Source organism: Eupeodes corollae, chromosome 3 (assembly GCF_945859685.1).
Source record: "Eupeodes corollae chromosome 3, idEupCoro1.1, whole genome shotgun sequence".
Taxonomy (NCBI): Eukaryota; Metazoa; Arthropoda; class Insecta; order Diptera; family Syrphidae; genus Eupeodes; species Eupeodes corollae.
The window spans coordinates 21344533-21364598 of record NC_079149.1 but is presented as its reverse complement, the minus strand read 5'-3'; the positions used below and the strand labels follow the sequence as shown (position 1 = coordinate 21364598).

At 30.9% G+C, this 20066-nt stretch overlaps 1 non-coding gene across 1 annotated transcript; it reads right to left on the bottom strand.

Moving 5' to 3' along the window:
- Positions 1 to 13267: 13267 nt before the first annotated feature.
- Positions 13268 to 13349, bottom strand: Trnas-uga (transfer RNA serine (anticodon UGA)). Its single transcript has one exon. It is a non-coding gene; the product is annotated as a tRNA-Ser (tRNA).
- Between the last annotated feature and the right edge of the window lie 6717 nt (positions 13350 to 20066).

Here is a 20066-nt window from a genome sequence, read left to right as displayed (position 1 = left end):
CGACTTCTTATTATACCAGGAAATATTTATTTCACTTTTTTCACTATGTATTGTCACTAAAGTGATAAGAATAGAAGGTTATAAAATAAATATTAAGGGGAATATTAAAGGTTCTTAAAAAATGTCGATTCAGGTTCATCATCTATGAGATTAAAAGGATTTTTTGTTAATTTCGCATTGGAAGCTTTTGTAACTCGGTTGATTTGTCAAATTGAAAATATTGACATTTGTCAACGTTTTAAGGTCCAAAGTATCTTAATTCATGGGTTTAAGGATGAGTTTTGTTTGCAATTAATAACATCATGGCTTCGAAAAATTTAGTGACACATTAAGTGCGTTTGTTTGGTATTTCATACATAGTTCAGTGAGAAATTGCCAACAAAAGTGTAGCCAGTAGCCAGATATTTGTATTTAAAAATTGGTACTGCTGAAAGAAGATCTGTCAGAACAATAATAAACAAACACACAAATAAAAGTAAGTTTTGTGAAAAAAGTTAAAAACTATCTAAAACTAATAAAATGAAAATTTCTGGAAATTGAGATTTTATAAAAAAAAAAGTTTATTTAACAATTGCTTCTAGGAAGGGGTTTGTTCGTAGACTTATACATTAACATGTGGTGTTGAAATGAGCTTGATTTGCCTAGATTCCGGTCGGGAATCGGAGTCGAGTCAAAATATGTGAAGAAAAATCTGTGTGGTGCTGAACTATTCAGTTTTTCATTCTTTAACACGAATAAAACTATCTCACTTGCATTTCATGAGAAACATCGAAACACCATTTGCATTTTAGAAAGTGCTGTCAAACTTAATCATTTTTAAATCTTCTTGTGCGGTGGAAACACCAAAAAAATGTATTTAATCTAAACTGAAATAAACCCTTGGTTTAAACATAGCAGAACTTGATTATCTCTTCTATTGTTTTCTCTTGCAAAATAAGACCAGTTAGTCCATTTTCATTAACGAAACTAAATAAAATCAACAGTAACAGATTGATTTTTTTGTTTCCCCAATGGAAAACACATGATTCGAAATGCACAACTACTCAACGAACACAGCCATCGAGATACAAATGCAATGTCAATCGTACCAACATTTGAGAATGAAATCACATAAGATCTTACACAAATTTTATTGAATATTGAAAACCATATTTTTATAATATGAAATAAGTTTAAAGCCAATACATTTCTTTTAATATATTGGAGTCGAAAATCAATTTTTACAAAGTTTTGGGAAGGTTTATTTTATTTTTTGTACACAAAACGGTCGATTCGATTTTTCTCAAAATGTTATGAAAAGCCGAGGTGACAAATATTTTGTTCAGTTAAATTAAAATTATTTTTTTTTCAAAATTATTATAGTTTGGCATCACGTTGGAGTTTATAATTACTCAAAATGTTACCAAATGTCAAAAACGCTAATATTCGAGGTGACAAATATTTTTGTTAAGTTTTTAACTTCCCATAGGAAGTAATTGTACTGGATCCGATATGTCAAATTGAAAATTTTGACATTTCTCGACGTTTCAAGGTTCCTAGAGTCGAAATAAAAGATTTTTAGAAAGATGTCTGTGCGTGCGTGTGTACGTACGTTCGTACGTTCGCGACGTTTTTTTCCGTAGTCCATAGCTCAAGAACCACAAGAGATATCGATTTCAAATAAATTTTGTTATACAGATTATAAGGCAGAAAGATGCAGAAAGGACTCCCAAGAATATTGCGTGGGTGGTTTTTTTACTATAGCAGTTTGAAAAAAAGGTGAACATTTTGGTTAACCCTAAATATCTTACAAACCAAAAACGGTAGAGACTAGAATAAAATTTTATATAATATATTGCAACGTGTTTTCAAAGAAGTATATTTTTTGAAAAAAATCGATTTAACGATTTGTTTTATAAATCAAAAAAACTGAAAAAAAAAAAAATTGTCACCTCCAAAATTTTACGACTAAAAGATGATTTCATCTCCAAAACAATTTTGTGCAGCGAAGAATAATGTTTTTGACGATTCAAATATCTTTTCAAAAAACTTGAAATTTGGGCTTCAATCTTATTTTATCTTATAAGAAATATTGTTTTGAACATTCTGAAAAATGTTGAGAAAAATCGAATTGACAGTTTTTTTTTACAAAAAATAAAAACCTGAAAAAAAATGTATAAAAGTTGGTAAAAATTGATTGATATTGGCTTTAAACTACTTTTATCTTTCAAAAAATATTGTTGTTAACATTTAATAAAATTTTGAATAATGGACAGTTTTTGTACAAAAAATTAAAAACCTGAAAAAAAAATAACTAAAGTTGGTAAAAATTTACTTTTGACTCAAATAGCTTTTCAAAAATTAAAAATATTGGCTTCAAACTTATTTTATTTCACAGAAAATATTGTTTTCGATATTCAGTAATTTTTATATAAAAATCCAACAGTCCGTTTTATTCTTAAAAAATAAAATTTTTAAAATAGTAAGAAAATTTGGTAAAAATTGATACGAGTACATATAGACAAACTTTTAAGCAAGACAAATCGACAGACGGGATGGGAAGTTATCAGTGTGGGTCGCACCCAGCCTCTTTTTATGTTTATAAAATAAAAACTTTGACTTTTTTTTCCAAAACTATACTAGTTTGGTATCACGTTGGAGTTTATATTATAATTATTTTATTGACGACGCTGAATATGAGTATGAATATGAAAAATGTATTTGAAGACGATATCTCTAATGGTTCTTGAGATATTAGTGGTTAAAAACTTCTTAAACGTACGAACGTACGCTACGTGCGCACACGCACTCTCTAAAAATCTTTGATTTAGATTCCAGGGACCTTGAAACTTCAAGAAATGGCAATATTTGTAATTGAGAAATTGAAAATTAACTGTTGTATGGTGGAAAACCCTTCTGAAGCAACACTAGAAAACATATTTTTAATATTGGAAAAACCAAGTCAAAAAAACTTATTTTTATTGAAATTTCATAAAAGTAGAATCTTTGGTTTTTAACCAAAACTTTATTTTCTATGTTTAAACTCAATTCACTGAATGATTGAATAATTTTTGTGGTTTAAACCATTTTTATTGTAAAATATTTGGCTTCTAGCCTCATCAATAAATCATATTCAATTTATAAACGAATTTTTTAAACCAAAAAATGAGAATCATTTACGAAACAAACCAATGTCCCAAATATAGTTAAAATGTCTGGATATTTCCAAAATAAAACGTTGGAAACACCACGTCATCCTCATGTCATGGATAAAGCCAATTTGCTTGCAGAACAGTTTACTGTCATGAGCCGTTCAGTTGCAAGAGTACTGCAAAACCTCGACATACACAAATTCGCTGGCCCAAATAGTATCTTCCCTATTGTTCCAAAGAGGTCTTCTTTCTTACTATATAGGTCGCTTTCCAAGCGAATGGAAAGCAGCATTTGTCCAGCCTATCCCTAAAATAGGCTAATCCTCTTCTTCCTTTAAAAGTACTGAGGTCAATTCTTTCTTAGGTCACGGAAACGCTGAATAATTATCAGCTTAAGAAATATCTCGAAAAACGAGAGCTTCTTAATAACCGGCTTTTGTAGCAATCGGTCCACCGGTGATTTGATGGTATATCTTAGAGAACAGTGGAACAAATCTTTAGATCGTTTTGGAGAAATTATGTATATGATTATTACACTTGATATTTCAATTTTGATAGAGTTTGGTATCAAGGTGTCTAATCGAAAATGTGTGCTTTTGGTATTGAAAGATCTCTTATTCGCTGAATTAGAAGCTTATATTCTAACCGTTCAATACAAGTTGTATTGGATGATGATAAAATTCATGATGAAATTGCTGGTGTTCCCCAGGGATCCGTTTTGCCTCTCGCTCTCTTTCTTATATTCATTAACGATCTTTTGTCTGCCATTTAAGATCTGTTAAACTTTTTCGCTGACGACAGTACCCTCAATTTTTCATATTCATTTCTAGATCCACATATTTCTGATGTGGAACTTTAACTGCAGCGTATGTTAAGCTCATTTACACTGCCGGCCAATAAAATAGGTTCGTAGCTTTTACAAGGCAAAAGGCTTTGCAAAAAGCTTTTTTCTTTTGTATTCTGTTCATTTCTCATTATCAATCTATTTACAAGAAAGAGACAAATTAAAATATGTCCTAACGGTAAATTGCAAGCACACTGTGAAATTCAATTAAAAAAAGAAAAGAAAAATAAGTTCATTTGCTTTAAAGTTAGTTCTGGTTCAGAATTTGTATGGATCAGTGCGTGAAATTTTTACAAAGTGAAGTTAAATTATTCAAAATACAATTTTGAGAAAAAATGGGACGAGAACAGTGCCTTAATTCGAAAGAAAGATTAAAATCAAAGTGTACGCAGAACAAAACAAAATTGGAAGATCGCAAAATTTCGTGAGAAATTTTTTGAAAAATAAAAAAAACTATGGGAAGAATTTGAAAAGACACCCAAAAGTTACGTCACCTGCTGAAAGAAGATTGATTGATTGATTGCCAACTAATTCTTATCAGTCAGCTCCTCAAATAAAGACATCATCTGGAATAACAGCAAGCATTTCCACGGTTAAGAGAGTGAATAGGAGTGCCTCAAACATCAAGCGCATGAAACTGGAGAAGCCTCTACTTAACCCACAAAGAAAGGAAAAGCGGCTTGAATTCTGTCTGCAGGCGCATGTCATGGAAAAAGGAGTTTCAGTTTGTCGTTTTCACGGATGAAACAAAATATAATATCGATGGCCGGACGGATTTGATTATTATTAGATACCATGATCTACGAAAAGAAATTATATTTGCTGCGTCATCATAGCCTTGGACGTGGTGTTATGGTTTGGGGTGCAATATAGTATTTTCGAACTATTGAGCTGGTATTTCCATCATCACGAATGACGGCAAATTCATATAAAAGCATTCTTGAAAGGGCTTTTTCGAAACTCAGTGAAATGTTTGGACCCTTTAAATGGACTTTTCAGAAGGATAACGCCTCCATCCATACCGTCAGAGTTGTAATAGCCTGAATAAATCAACAAAATGTTGGATTGTTCGAATGGCCTCCCTACATCACTAGACCTAAATATTATTGAGAATGTTTGGAAATGGCTCGTCCGTGAGATTCAAGTCTGGGCAACAATTTGAAGACACAAAATCAATAACAATAGCAATAAAACAAGCTTGGACAAAAATTTCTTTAAATTACTTTAAAAGAAGGTATGATTCCATGCCAAATAGAATCTTTGGGGTAACACTTAATAAAGGCCTATCACCGACAAAAATATTCTTGCAAAACTATTTTGAAGAAAAGATAGCTCCTCTGTATTGGAAATGATGTGAACCTATTGTATTTAGCGGCAGTGTGATTCCGAACTCGACAGCATTCTCCAATGGGGATTTATCAGTCGTGTAGAATTTAATGCTTCTAAAACTCAATGCTGTCTCCTATTTTGAAAGCGTAACCCACCCCCAATGCTAGTTATCAACTTTCAAAAACTCGGTATGTGTATCACAGTCACAGACAACCTCCTATAGAATGAATAAATATTCGACATTGCCAAAAATGTTGCTAGGTGCTTAGGATTTCCTCAACGGAACAAATCTTCTGATCTGGGTATAATTAACAAAGCCTTCATTAGTCACTCGCAAATCTGGGCAGGTCCCCAAAAACAATTTTAAATCTGTTAATTTTAAATTGGTAGATGTTAGAACTACATCCAAAAATTTACATCGTTTGACCAAAGCCGCAATGTTTAATGTAATTCGTTGTTTTCCCAATATTTTTACAAACAATGTTCTGATGAACTAGACAGCTGAATTCCAGCCCTTAAACAATTCAGCCGTAATACCCGCACTTCCAGAAATGATTTATCAGTATAGCTTTGAGCTCAGTTTAAGATGTAATATAAAGTATAGAGATTCCTTTTTAAACCACACATTGAGAATCTGGAGTGCTTTGACGAACTTTGTTTTTCCTACAAATTTTGATATTCAAAACTTTAAAACCAATGTGCAACGGTATCTCCGCTTAAATCCTTTCCTATTTTCGCAACGCTCACACTTAAATATAAACATATAAAGGGTACTAATAACCCCTTTAGTTTATTATAGAAAAAAAAGTTGTTTGCTATGAAATATGGTCTTAAATATTGTCGTCATAACGAATTTAAATTTATCAACAATATGTTGACATTACTATATTTTTTTGAGTTTGACAGTTTGATTGGTTAAGAGTGCGTTTAAGTTCAAGGCTGTCATAATCCAATGTGGGCATTCCTCCCCCAAAAATTAATTGATAATAATTTAAAAATAATATTCATAAAAATGCTCTTATTCCATATGTCTAAGGACTACAGTTGCAAAAATCTGTCTCTAAGGATATCACAATGATTATTATGGGTCCTGTTTTGGGTTTTGTAACATTCCCTTTACAACTGTCTAAATAGTCTAAAGTCTCCCTTTAATAGTCCTCATGATGCCTATAAAAGGACTTCACATTTCGGTAGGAATTTTTTCGCCTCCCCCACCAGCACGCCACATCCTTAAAACAACTGCCTCTCTGCCCTCTGTCGTCTTCTCTCCTTTTCTTATAGCCTTTAAAAACCTTCAAAAGTAATAACAATAATAGTGTTTATAGGTTCAAAAACCATTTTCGACGCAAAATATTTTTATGTTCGCCTTTATGACTATTTCAAATCTCATTTAAACAATTGAAATGCCATAATTTTGTCTTGGATTTTCTTTTTTTACTTAACATTTAAATGAATATCACACTTAAAAAATAAATAACATCCCAAAGGTATAACAACTCGGCGATAGAGCAAATACGTGCAACTCGTAGTCTATTTTATTTTTTCAGAATCGCTATTTTCGGTGGGAATATTATTTTGTTTCTTTTCTTTGTTTTGATTTAACTTTTGTTTCTTTATTTTTCCACAATGGACTTTTTATAAGGATAACAAAAACATACATACCTATAGACAATACAACAACAACCAACTTAGGTGTGCAGCTCCTGTCCAAAAATGTCCTTGGATTTTTAAATTTCGTGTTGTCATTGAAAAATGTGCAAAAAAATACTAGAAAATCCCACCACTATCACTGGCGCTGCTGTTGCTGTATAGCGAGCTACAATGGGAACAATTGGAAAATGTGACTTTTGGGAGCAATTTTTCTGTTTTTCTATGACTTAAAAGGTTGACACTGTGTGAAAAGCTGCATGAATGTTTTCTTCATTTATTTTATCCTGCATTATTTATGTTGTTGTTTTTTTTATTTTATTTTTTTGGATCAAAAAAATATTAATGGTTATCAAAAGAAAAAGGAGGTGTTTGTTTTACAGGGTGATTCGTTTAAAATGAGACTTCAGAATCATAATATCAAGGTGGATATAAACAAGTCTACCTTAAACTTTAAAGGTTTTGCTTTATGTTGTCCATCATTAAACTTGTTCAATCATTGTTTTAATAATCCGCCTTAACATTGAATACATTATTTATTAATCCTATCAATCAATATCCTATAGGTATCAAATAAATTATGTATGTAAACAATCAGTCTACATAATATCCCTTCAATATTTCTTTGCATCATTAAAAACTTTCCTCATATAATATTTGGAATGTTGTAATTGTACACAAAATCCTCCTTTGATGATAATTTTCAAATCCCGTTAAAATTTAAATACGTGCATATCTTATTCAATTATTTATGTAAAGTATTTCGATATAAAATTCAATAGTTATAACGAACTTAACAAATTCGTCCTGAATTTAACGACTCGAAATGATATAACAAAAGATTTGTTGTTAAACAAAATTAAAATTTTACGACGATTAAATTCTTGAGCCTTTTGAAATTATAATCGACCATTGTCATTTCATAATCTTTATTGTGATTGTCATGTTTTGGGCAAAATATTTAACTTCGTCCTTCAGAAAGAATATATAAATTAATAATATTTACATACTTACATATACACAAATCATAAATATGTTATGCTATGAAACTTGGAACTTTTTTAAATATTCATTCAGTAATAAAGCTGCTCATCAAAATTATTTATTGCTGACAATTTTGATAAAAAGTTCCTCTTCTTCTTAAATATAATATAAAATCTAAATTAAAAGAAGAAAAATGTAAATATCAAATGTTTATTTAGACTTGAGGCATTATGCCTTCTTAGCTATATGTGTATCTTTTGTAAGTTACCTTTACTTGATGCTTTTATTGAATAATCCAGTGGTGGATTACATTCTTCACCAAACAACACTTAACGGAAGGAAATACAAATGATAAAATATTTTATTAAAACAACATTATTTCCTAATTAATTAAAACTAACTATCAGCCATCTGCTAAATTATCGTAAGCGACAAAAATTATTAAACCTTAAACACCATATCATAAGCTTAATGTTTGACATGATAACTGGGCCGTTTATTTTGAAAGTGGCATAAGTAACTTTTTCAAAAAAAATCTAGTTAATGGCATCACTAAATACAATTGAACGGTATCTTTTCATTTTAAAAAAATGTGCACTCAAAAAGTTGAGAACTATTGAGACATCCTCGAGAGAAGTATTGGTAATTAACGGTATAACAAATATCTTAAATATCTCGACTTAAAACAAAAGTGACTTATGCCACTTTCAAAATAAACGGCTCAACTATCTGACTTTAGGTATCTTCTTCTAACACCATAAAGGCCAGATGTCTTTAAGCCCAAAAAGTTTTTTAAAAAAATCGCCCAAAAACCCCAAACTGAACATCGTAAAGGCCAAACAAATTTTAAATGAAAGAACGCCCAAATTGTTTAGTGCATTTTGCAATGTTATTGGGGTTGGGCTTTGTGACATAACTAGACCTTTTTCAAATTCTAAATCACGTGAAACAAAAAAGTTAGTTGTTTTTGACAGCAAACCACTATTTTGTAAATGTAGTTAAATTACTAACAATTCTTTAGGTGAATTCTTATGGGGAATCTTCAGGGGAATTTTATTTCCCACGGAAAGTTTCATTCCCAAGAAACATTTCGAGTTATCGTGAATTTCCCTCGGAATAAATTTTTCCCAGGGAAATAACTACCAACATCAACTCAATTTCGAATTGTGTGCAGTGTTATCATAGAATCTTAATTAAAAAAAATTCCCTGTACAATAAAACAATATCCCAAACAAATTTCCCCTATTATGAATTTGTAAAATCTTTTAAAACATCAACTTTGTTTCTTTATTCATTTAGAATATTTGGAATCAGCATTTTACGTTTCTTTATTCAGCAGAATATTCCGGATAAATTATCTTGCTGTTTCTTTCTGTTTCTTCTTTATTCGTTCCGGAATATTTAAAATGCATTCTTTTTTTTCATGTGAAGAAAGAAATATATGGTACTTTTGTTTCCTCAAAATTGGCATAAAATAGCATAAAATTGTCCTCTTTGACTCTTGAAGAATTTGAAGAAGAAAAAGTCCCTCCATCTGAAAACACTGTTTTGCAGTCCAGTCCAGTTTATAGGGACTATATGTTAATTTTTTATATTCGTACACAATTTCGAACTAGAATTTTTAATCAAAAGCGTAAGGAAATATTTGTAATATATTTTATGCGAAATATAAAAGCAGCAAAAAATAATCAATACATTTTTTTAAAAACTTTCAAAATTTGTTTCTTAATTTGGCTTCTTTCTACAAGAAAAACGTATTTCGGAATTGATTTAGAAGAGTAAACTTCATAAAACAGTTATTTTGTTTTTAAGTTTTCTCAAGAATTTCAATATTATTTTTTTATTTTTAAAAATATAATGATTTTTGTGTACAGAACTCAGTGAAGAGTCACAATGTAAAATGTATATTTATAAACTGCATATCGAAAATATTTTTGAGACAAAATTTGAAAAATTGTTTATGTAAAATTCAATTAAAAACAAGACGCATTTAAATTTTTAAGATTATTCTTTTTTAGATCCATTTTAAGATAAGTTCTTAAAAAATTAAAGAAATTTACTTTTTGAAGTGAATTTGCTTTAGATGCTCTAGAACTGAGATTTAAACAAGAATTTCAATAATATAAACGTCTCAAAAACAGCAAAAGTAACACTTTTGTTAAACAAATGGCTAATTTAAAAATAAACGTTACATATCTATTAATATAAAAGCTTTGAATCTCTTGAGTTTTGAAGCGAAAAGAGATTCTGAAACGCATAATTTGTGAGTGCCACAAAAAACCAACTAATTTTCTCTCTACAATTTTTAAGCTTTGTTGACTCTTTTAAGATCAAAATATTTTCTAGAATCTACGAGTAAGCCGACTAATTGCGATAATAAACTGTTAATAGACTCCCGGAAATTGAATTCGAAAAAACTATGTCAAAAAATCCCGAAAATTCTTTATATCAGATCTTCTCTCATTTTCTGGGTTTTTGAATTTTTGTAGCATTTATAGAAATGGAAACAAGAAAAGTATATATATTGTTTTTGGGAAAAAACTATGTTTCGAAACAATGCGTGCAATGCACAAAAAACCCTCTAAACTATTGTGTTTCAGCTCTTAAATATGACATACGTATTTAGAAAACTTTTGGAATCTTAGAATTCTTTCATATGTAGGGAGTCGTCCAAATTAAAAAGTTAGATCATACCTTGCTGGACACAGTGTTCTAAAAAAATATAAAGCTAAAGTTGTCACTTTCCTTTAGAGCTTAAAATGTATAAATGGAAGGCTAAAATGCACATTATGTTTGATACATATTTGGTACGCCTCCTCCGATTTTTTGGGCGATCTAACATCTTTTTCGTTTAATCTTTTCGTTTGGGTGATAAAATATGAAACTCAAAATTTGTTCAAAATGCCCAAGTTTTGAAAAACATAATATCTTTCAAACGATATGTCAATAAGTAATTTGGGCGTTATATTTTTAAATTAATGTGGGCAATATGACATTGATTTCGGGCTTTCTGAAAATTTTTCTGAATAAGTTTTTGGACTACAGAGCTATTTTTGGCGAAATAACATTTTCAACATTTTGCTATTATTTTATTGAACAATAAGACTGAACGCTTGTTTTTGTTTCGAATTTCAGAAAACCCAAAAGAGATTTAACGACCCAAGGTTCGGTAACATTGCAATCGTAGAACAAGAAAATTTTAATAACATTTTTCATAGGGCTATTAAATTTTAATTTAGGCAATATGATTTTGGGCGAAAAGACCTAAAGCAGGATTATCTATGTACATATGTATTTTTGAAGTAATCAACAAAAATTATTGACCTTAGCTCAAATATAAATAAAGGTTTGATGACTTTAAGTAAGACAAATATGCTTTTATTGTTTTTTCCTGAAAATGTTGCATACAATAATAAAGCAACAAATTTCTCATATTTTTCTGTCAAAAATGTTTCATCTTAAGTCTTCAAGGGTAGTACGCAGCTCCAGCTAAAATTAAGTACACATTTCAGCTAAAACCTGAGCCAATACCAGAAAAACGTTGTGTTGAAAATGCTATTGTTCCTGTGGAAACTATTCTCCAAACTACAAGTTTCCAATTGAGGGATGTTGCTTTACGATCATCGACATATTTATTTTTGTCCGTATTGCGTGATTTTTGTTTGCTTTCTTTTCGATGTTTGTTTCGTGTGGATTGAAAGAGACATGGAAAATTCCCAAGCTATTGACTGTTAATTTTTCTAGTGTTTCATAAATAAGTCTCTGATCTCAGACTCCGTTGTGACTTTAAAAAGAAAAACGACTACAGTTAAATTCCAACTCAATTGAACGCAATCAAATTAAAAGGGGACTGTTTGAGACTACTTTTTGTTAACAAATATGTTTTTAATTTCTTTTAGCGGATAATATCTGTACTTGTAATTATATTCGAAATGTCATTTAAATTTATCTGTTAAATAAAATTTCAAGATGATTTTCCCTTTAAGCTCTCAGACAGAAATGGTATCCGGATACCTTTTTTTTAGTTTTACGTGTAAAATGACAGCTGAGATGTCAAAAAAGGAATCCAAAGGTATCCAAGAATTTCTGGGGTATGCATGTAGGTATCTAACAGAACAGCTGATTCAATACATGGTTGAATTCAAGAACCTTGAAAATTGATTTCAGTTTTTTGTATTTAAAACCCGAGATTTCGCAAGTAAATTATTAATCGTATAAAATTATAAGCTTGGAGGAAATTTAACATAGATTACAGACTAAAGTTATGTCTTATTTATTAAATTGTTACGCACCAATCAATTCATCATCGTCCGACGAATCAGTTAAATTATCCATTAAATGTCTTATCTTACAACAATTTTGACTTCGAAGCTTAAATGTTTCTCTGCTTTTTGTGAACAGTTGAAAGTTGTTTTTATTTTTTCTCAAAACAGCTATCCAATTTGTTCAACGAGGCATCTAAAAATCAACCTATCCAAGATAACCTATTTAACACGAAATTGAACGTATGAAACAAAAATATGAAATTTTAGCTAGAGCTGCATATCAATAGGCTAAAATGATTGCTAGTTTTTAGCTGACTAAGTTTTGGAAAGAATTTTGAATGGAAATTTACTTTGATAACTTCTAGTTCTTCTACTATACAGGTTCATTCATTTAATGGTCTAAATTGGTATCACTGGCATTTAACACATGTCAAACTCAGTTCTCATTTGAAGTGTAATAATATTACTTGAATGTTTGCTATTTGCGATAATAGATCGTTTAAATATCGAGCAACTACTTAAATCTATTAAAAATACGGTATTATTTGCCAAATGAATGAAATGTGAAGAAAGTGGAAACTTTACTGATTTATTGTAAGGATTAGGGCAGTTGTCAAATTGTCATAAAAATATTGTCACCTGCAGCACTTGTCCAAGTTTATAAAACAGTAATTCTTTCTGGGGTCTATTTCATAAACATTGTCAACCGCGAGAGGTGACAAATTGTTAATTTATTACTTGACATCTGTCAAAATCTATTACATAAACAATTTGACAGTTGTAGGAAAATAACCGACAACTGACATCTTTTCGTTACATAAATAAATTGTCAATATTTTATGAACACAAGTTTGATAGACAAGTGTGACAAATTAGTAGAATTGTCACCTGTCAGTTTGTATCAAATAGCAAAGTGGTTCTCATATATATTGTATAATAATAATTGTGTACTTCTTTTTTTCTTATTATTTATTATCTCTTTAAAGATAAATGCAAACAGTGGAAGGAGATTTAAATCAAACCACGACTTTATAAAAAAAATTGAATATTAAAAAAAAAAAAACTCACGCTGCGGACAGGATTCGAACCTGTGCGGGTAGAACCCAATGGATTTCAAGTCCATCTCCTTAACCACTCGGACACCGCAGCTCACGAACAAGTGATGCCACATATCAGAAACATATCCGAATAATAAATTATTTATATTGTATTAACTATACTTATGTTAATTTCCTTAAAGAATTTAATTTAATAGTAATGTACTGTGGCGTATGCATGATATGCAATATAAAGTTCTTAAAACAATTTTTTTTACTTCAGATTTCTCTTCAATGTTTTAATAATCTTAAGGTGATCTTATTTCTAAGCGCCTTGGGACTAAAAGACAAGAAATCTTAAATTTGTTTTAAGCTGTGACAGTTAGAGTAAAATTACTCAATTTATAGCTTACTTTTTAAATCTTCAAACTCTGGTTACAAATATCAAAAACATTGATCCAAAATCCTAAACGATTTGGTAGCACTTTAAAGTCATTTTAGTAAGTAAATGAGATATAGCTGAATCATAAACACGCTTCAGCTTCAGCTTCACCTGACGTTTACGAGTTCAGCCATAGGAATTCAATGCATGCTATCATAATGGAGCTTCGACCTCACGTTTCGTTTGACGTAATGTGACTCTAAACGGAAGATCTAGTTCCAATATCTGAACTTTTGCTTTGTCTGACAGCTCAACAGCTGTAAAAAAAAGTCAACAAACAAAATATTTGCTCTTTGGAGGGGTGAAATAATAGAAATGTCATTCAAAGCAAACTCGAAGCAGGCCCACCGTAACGCAGACGAAGCTGAAGCTGAAGCGTGTTTGTTATTGAGCCGATAAAGCGATGATTTAGCTCTTTTAATTAAAATTTAACGAATAATATATTTTGACATTTTAAGAAGCGTTAGACGCTTTCGCCCAAATTAAAAATGTCGTGGGGTCCAAAACAATTTTATTATCATTTTGTTGTTGTACGATTTGGGAAATATTACATAACCCTTGGAGTCTAAAACTATTTTGCGTTTTATGACATTTAAATTAAAAAGAAGCATTCAGTCAGTGCCCAATAAAATATCACTAAAGTATTAGAAATGTCATATCGTCCAAAAACTGTTTTAGAAAAAAATGCCACAAAGTCTAAAATCACTGCCATATTGCCCAAATTAAATTTAAATTATCATAACGCCCAAATTACTATTTGACATATCGCCCAAAAGATATCATGTATTTCAACATTTGGGCATTCTAACAAACACGCAACCACCTAATGTTTCTCAAAAATTCAATATTTTGGGCATTATTACAATTTTAAATTTGAAAGTTGGTATGGCTGATATATTATTTGGGTTTTGTGACGTTATCTTAGTGATATTTTTTAAGACGTTTCTCTTTTTGGACATTATGTCATTTTATGATTTTATGTGTTGCTGGGTGATAAGACACAAGAAACGATAGTAAAGCATCTTGCACATGAGCCACGAACTGCGAACTGTGGATTTTTGCATATTTTGACTTTTGTTGCACATGGGCTTTTTATTATACGCAGATAGCGACGAATTGAATTACCGTTTTCTCCATATTTTCCTCAGCCATGATCTTTCACAGAAAAACAAAACAAGAGTGGTATAATTTTGAGGTTATGTTGCGCGTGAACAATTCATTCGTTGCAACGTGGATGGTATGTGGAACGCGGATAAAGTTTGGCAGTTAGTAGCAATCACACTTTCAGATCCTGATTACACGGGATGTTTTTTCGTTCGTTTTCGTCTTTCGTCTTTTTGACAGGTACCTACCCTCGTGATTACACCTTTCCTTTTTTCGTTCCTTTCGTTATTCGTCTTTTTGACGTTTCTGAAAAAACTGTGGAGGAAGAATTTAATTTTGTTTCGTTGTCAGGGCAGTAATAATCAGAGAGTACCTACAAATTATAATTGGATTTCTGTGGCAATAATTTAGTGATAAATAAAACAAATTTATGGAATAATTTGTATTGATTTTTTATTAATTTTTGTTCAGCTTGTTATACAAATTGGGCCAACTTTGAAACAGCGTTAATAATACTTCCGTTTGAATTTTTGTCCACTTTTCTTAAATCGTTTAAATAAATAATTAAATTTACATTATTTCACGTTTATTTTTGCCTTTACTACACCGTACTCTGGAAAACTGAACTTATATCTGTAAATTATGCATTTTTTTTTTATTGGTTGTCAAAGCATAAACGTCAAAGTTCAACCAAAAAAAGTCCATAAATTTTCAGGACTCTTTTCACGACTTCTTTCCCCCTACGTTTCTACGCCCCTCACCCGATCTGTCAAAAAGACGAAAGAGGAAACAACCTCTTGTGTAATCGGACACTTAGAGAACAAAATAAAAATTTGTTTTTGTTTGAAATTGAGTTTTTGAAATGTGTAAAATAACGTTTGTTCGTCCATTCATTCATTCGTTGTTTGCTCCCATGTACAAGGCCCTTAAATCGATAATCGCCGTAACGCTCGAAATAAATATCATTAAACTCAAATTCAAAATTTAAAATTAATTTTATTAAAGTTAAATTGCTTAATCCTTATTGAATACTTCTAGACTTTCTGACATTTGAATTCAATAGGTCCGTTCCTAATATTAAGGTATGTTTGTTTTGTTCACAAACTGTCATTTTTTAGATGTGTTCATATTCAATTTCTGGAATTGATATTAAATTGCTATAAGTAATAAGAAAAGTGCTGACAATTAAAATGCGGGTTCTTTAAAATTTCTCTCCATAATTTTAAGCGCCTGATGAGTTAATTTATCTATTCAGTAATTTTTCAAACTATCACATCTTTGTTTATAGAAAAGTCAAATTATTTCAACCACACTGACATTTAAGACAATTATCAAATAATCTCCTATGATATCATCATCGCATACAAAATTTATCACATCTCTCCCTATAAAATATCCATGACCAGCCTCAATGAATTAATTTTCCTAAAATAATAGATTTGAGTTTTTTTTTTGTTATTCTGACAGCTCCAAAATTCCTTAATCAATTTTATCATTTTGATAAATTACATTTAAGAGAAATTCAAAGTAAATGTTCTTTTTTCGCTCTGTTTGATTTTGGAAATAGTGCTGGCTATCGCAAAATTCTGTTCGCTTTTCTTGGTTTTTATTTTTAGTTCTTTTTCTGACCATTAATCAAGTGAAGTTTTGTGAAAGGATAGGAAACTCTTTGTGAAATGAAATAAGGCAGGGACAATGTTGCTCATTTTGTCTTGTTTTTGATAATTGTAGGGATGTAGGTATAACAAATGCAGTCTTAAACATCTTAAAGAAAATTCCTTTAACATTCGCATTTTTGGTAAGATTCACAATCATTAATTCTTTCCAAAAAAAGAAGAAGATTTTGCATGATGTAAGGGCAAAGGTCAATGTGGTATGTATACCATTTATTACTCGTTAACCTTTCCGAAAACTGAATTTGTTTGTTTTTCTGCTTGGAAAAGGTCGATAAGATATTTTTAGGAGTTCCTTTTTTTCTACCTAAGTGATTTGCATTTATTTTAAGTATTTGGAAAAAAATGTGAATCTCAAGAAATGTAAATATGTAGAAAACTGGAGGTATGTGCTGATGGATCGAATTTCTCAAGTCATCAATTTAGTACGACTGATGGTAAAATTACTTTTTCAGACCACTTCTGATTTAAATATTAAAGTTTATGACTTTTTAAATTTCAAGATTTTCTTAAATACTAAACCATTGTGAAATCTCAAATTATAAAGTCTTTCCAAGATTGGACCTGATTAAAAATTTGAAAAACCTCTGCAAGAGAAAATAGCATTACAGATTGCAATGACATTGTTAAAGTTAAAAGTCACAGAAACTTGGACATGGGCTGGGACACCGAAAGCGTCAAAATTTAATTAAAAATATGCTATCCATGAATAAATACAAAAATCGAGTTGACTTTAGCTTACATTCATTATCCAAAGAACTAAGTTATTTATCATTTAATCAAAAATATACTATGAGATGTTGAAAGTAAAAGTTTGTCTCCCTTTTATTTTTTGCCATACAATTTTCACCCTCATGATGTTTTCGTCCAATGAAACTTTTCTCATTATGATTTGTTAAATGATAGTTTCCTAGAAATTATAAAAGGGAGCAGTAATACTACAGTCTTCCCTATAACTAGAAATACTGATGCAGATTTGACGTTGGAAGAACCGGTCAAAGAAACTAAAGCCTAGATATAGAAATAATCCTGGAAATAAGAACAATTACCCTACATGGACATTTTGTGTTCGAAAGAGAAAACTTTTAATAAACCAATCAAATATTATGTCAACCATCAAATATATCTAAGTTCAACTCTGATTCAATTCTACTCGAGTATGGTTTCCTTCTTCGGATACGGTACCGGAACGGATGTGGTATATGGATTGAGTAATGATGGAAATGGCTTCTAGTTATGTTCTTCTCATGAATGAAGCTGCTTCTTCCGGCAAAAGCAAACAATTCAAGATATCAATAAATCATGAACTTTTAGCTAACAAAGTATGTATATACTCCCGTTTAGGTAGGCTAAGCTCTCTACATAAGTTCGAGTATATGGGAGTCTATATAGGAACGGGGTAACAATATAAAGTCTATAGAAAATGTGGTAAGGAAGAGATGAATGATTGTGGTTAGTCTGTGGTTTGATGTAGACTGAAGAGAAGAAGACACATTTAAAAACAACCATTTTATCTTGTTCAAGCTTAAAAGGTTATAAAGCCATTGAGACATTTAGCATATGAACTTCAACTTATTGTGTTAATGGGACAAACTATACATAAAACGTTGGAAAACTTTCAATATTTCACTTGAAATGACAACTTTAATGAACATAGGTTCATTTAACGATTTTAGTTTATGGATTGGAAAGATTTTGGACATTATTGATGTCGTGCATTTTATCTTTTAAAAGCGATTTACTCACTTTATGTTCCAAACTTTGGAGGAATTAATACAACAAAAGTTTAAATCTATAAAATGTAAAAATGATTCAAAAATGTACAGTGGTTCATGAAATGAGAAAGGCTGAACCGATTTGGCTAAAATTATATAATGTAATTGACGGAAGAACATTTTCGAGAAAATCTGCGGAAAAATCGATAATTGATTTTTGTATAAATTCTTGACCCGTAATGGCTTTTCAAACGTAAAATTCTTATTGGAAAACTCGAACAATTCTGAAAAAACTCAAAGAATTTGAATGTTTATCGACAGTATCAAGAATTTATCGTTTGATTTGATAATTCTTGCAGTACTCTTTGAAAATTAGAAAAAGGATTGTGCTTCAAGGAGATAAATAATTGTTTTTAATTGCACGGTAAAAGATTACAATCAATTTAAGATCAAAGTAATAACATTTATCAATTCGGTAATTTTTTCAAAAAATAAATTTGCCCATAAAAAGTAAGGTCATCTAATTGAGTTTCAAGTATTCATGAAAACTGACAAAAGAAGGGTAAAAACGTAGTTGGGTTGATTGAGCCTTATAAATGTGGTGTTGTAATGGAAGAAAAATATCAACAAAAAGGGTGATTTTTGACTGGGTTAAACAACTGACGTGCGTTTCGTATTTTGTTTGCCAAACATCTTCAATTTGGTCTATGATTTATCCATGAATAGTCTTACAAACGAACAACGCTTGCTTGAATTTAATTATCAAAATGCTTCTTATATTTTAGGGTCAGTTTAATCGACCTAGTGAAGCTGTTATTCGGCCTATTGTGACTAAATTTCGTAACAAATTTACATTGTTGGACATTAAACTACCAACACACTTACGTAGAGTGCGAACTGAAGAAAATATAGCAGCTTTATCAGCCAGTGGTAATGATGACCATCAATTATCGATTCGTCGCCATTCGCAGCAATTTGGCCGCTCTGTTACTCAACAACGTGGAAAATTTTGCGGAAGGATTTAGGTGTATGCCTTTTTAAAATACAGCTGGTGCAAGAATTGAAGCCGAACGGCCTACTGCAACGTACAATCTTTGTTGAATGGGCTCTTGGAAAATTGACCGAAGATAGACTTTTTACCAAAAAATTGTGTTTAGCGAGGAACCTCATTTTTATCTCAATGGATACTTAAATAAGCAGAATTGTCGATTTTGGAGTGAATATCAGTCAAAAGCATCGCAAGAGCTACCAATGCATCCAGAAAAAGTCACAGTTTGGTGCGGTTTATTATCAGTGGCATAATTCTTCTTCAAAGATGATGCGAATAGTAAGGTAACTGTGAATGGTGAGCGCTAACGTGAGATGATATCCAACTTTTTTTTGGCCAAAATGCAAGAGCTTGACTTGCATGACATGTGGTTTAAACAAGACGATGCCACATGCCACACAGGACGCGAAGCAATGGACTTATTGAGAGACGAATTGGGTGAACATTTTATTTCACGTTCGGGACCGGTCAATTGGCCGCCTAAGTTGTGCGATTGAACGCCCTTAGACTATTTTTTGTACGGTATTATTAAACAACATTGAAGCATTTATTTGTGAGACAAAGCGTATGGGCGATTTGAGGCGCAGTCAAGGTCAACATTTGCATGAAATAATCCACAAACCTTAAATTACATATATGGACCGTACTATCGATTTAAATAAAGATTTCATTCCTTTTTCTGAATTGTATGAGTTCTTTTTATAAAATTTTCCTGTAGCTCCAAAGAGAACCGTTTGGCAGCACGAGAAAGCCAACTGGAACGGTCTTAATAATTTCTTCAGCATCTTTAACTGGTCGCTATGCTTCCTCGGTAGTGACGTAGACTCCAGTGCAGATATGATTTCTA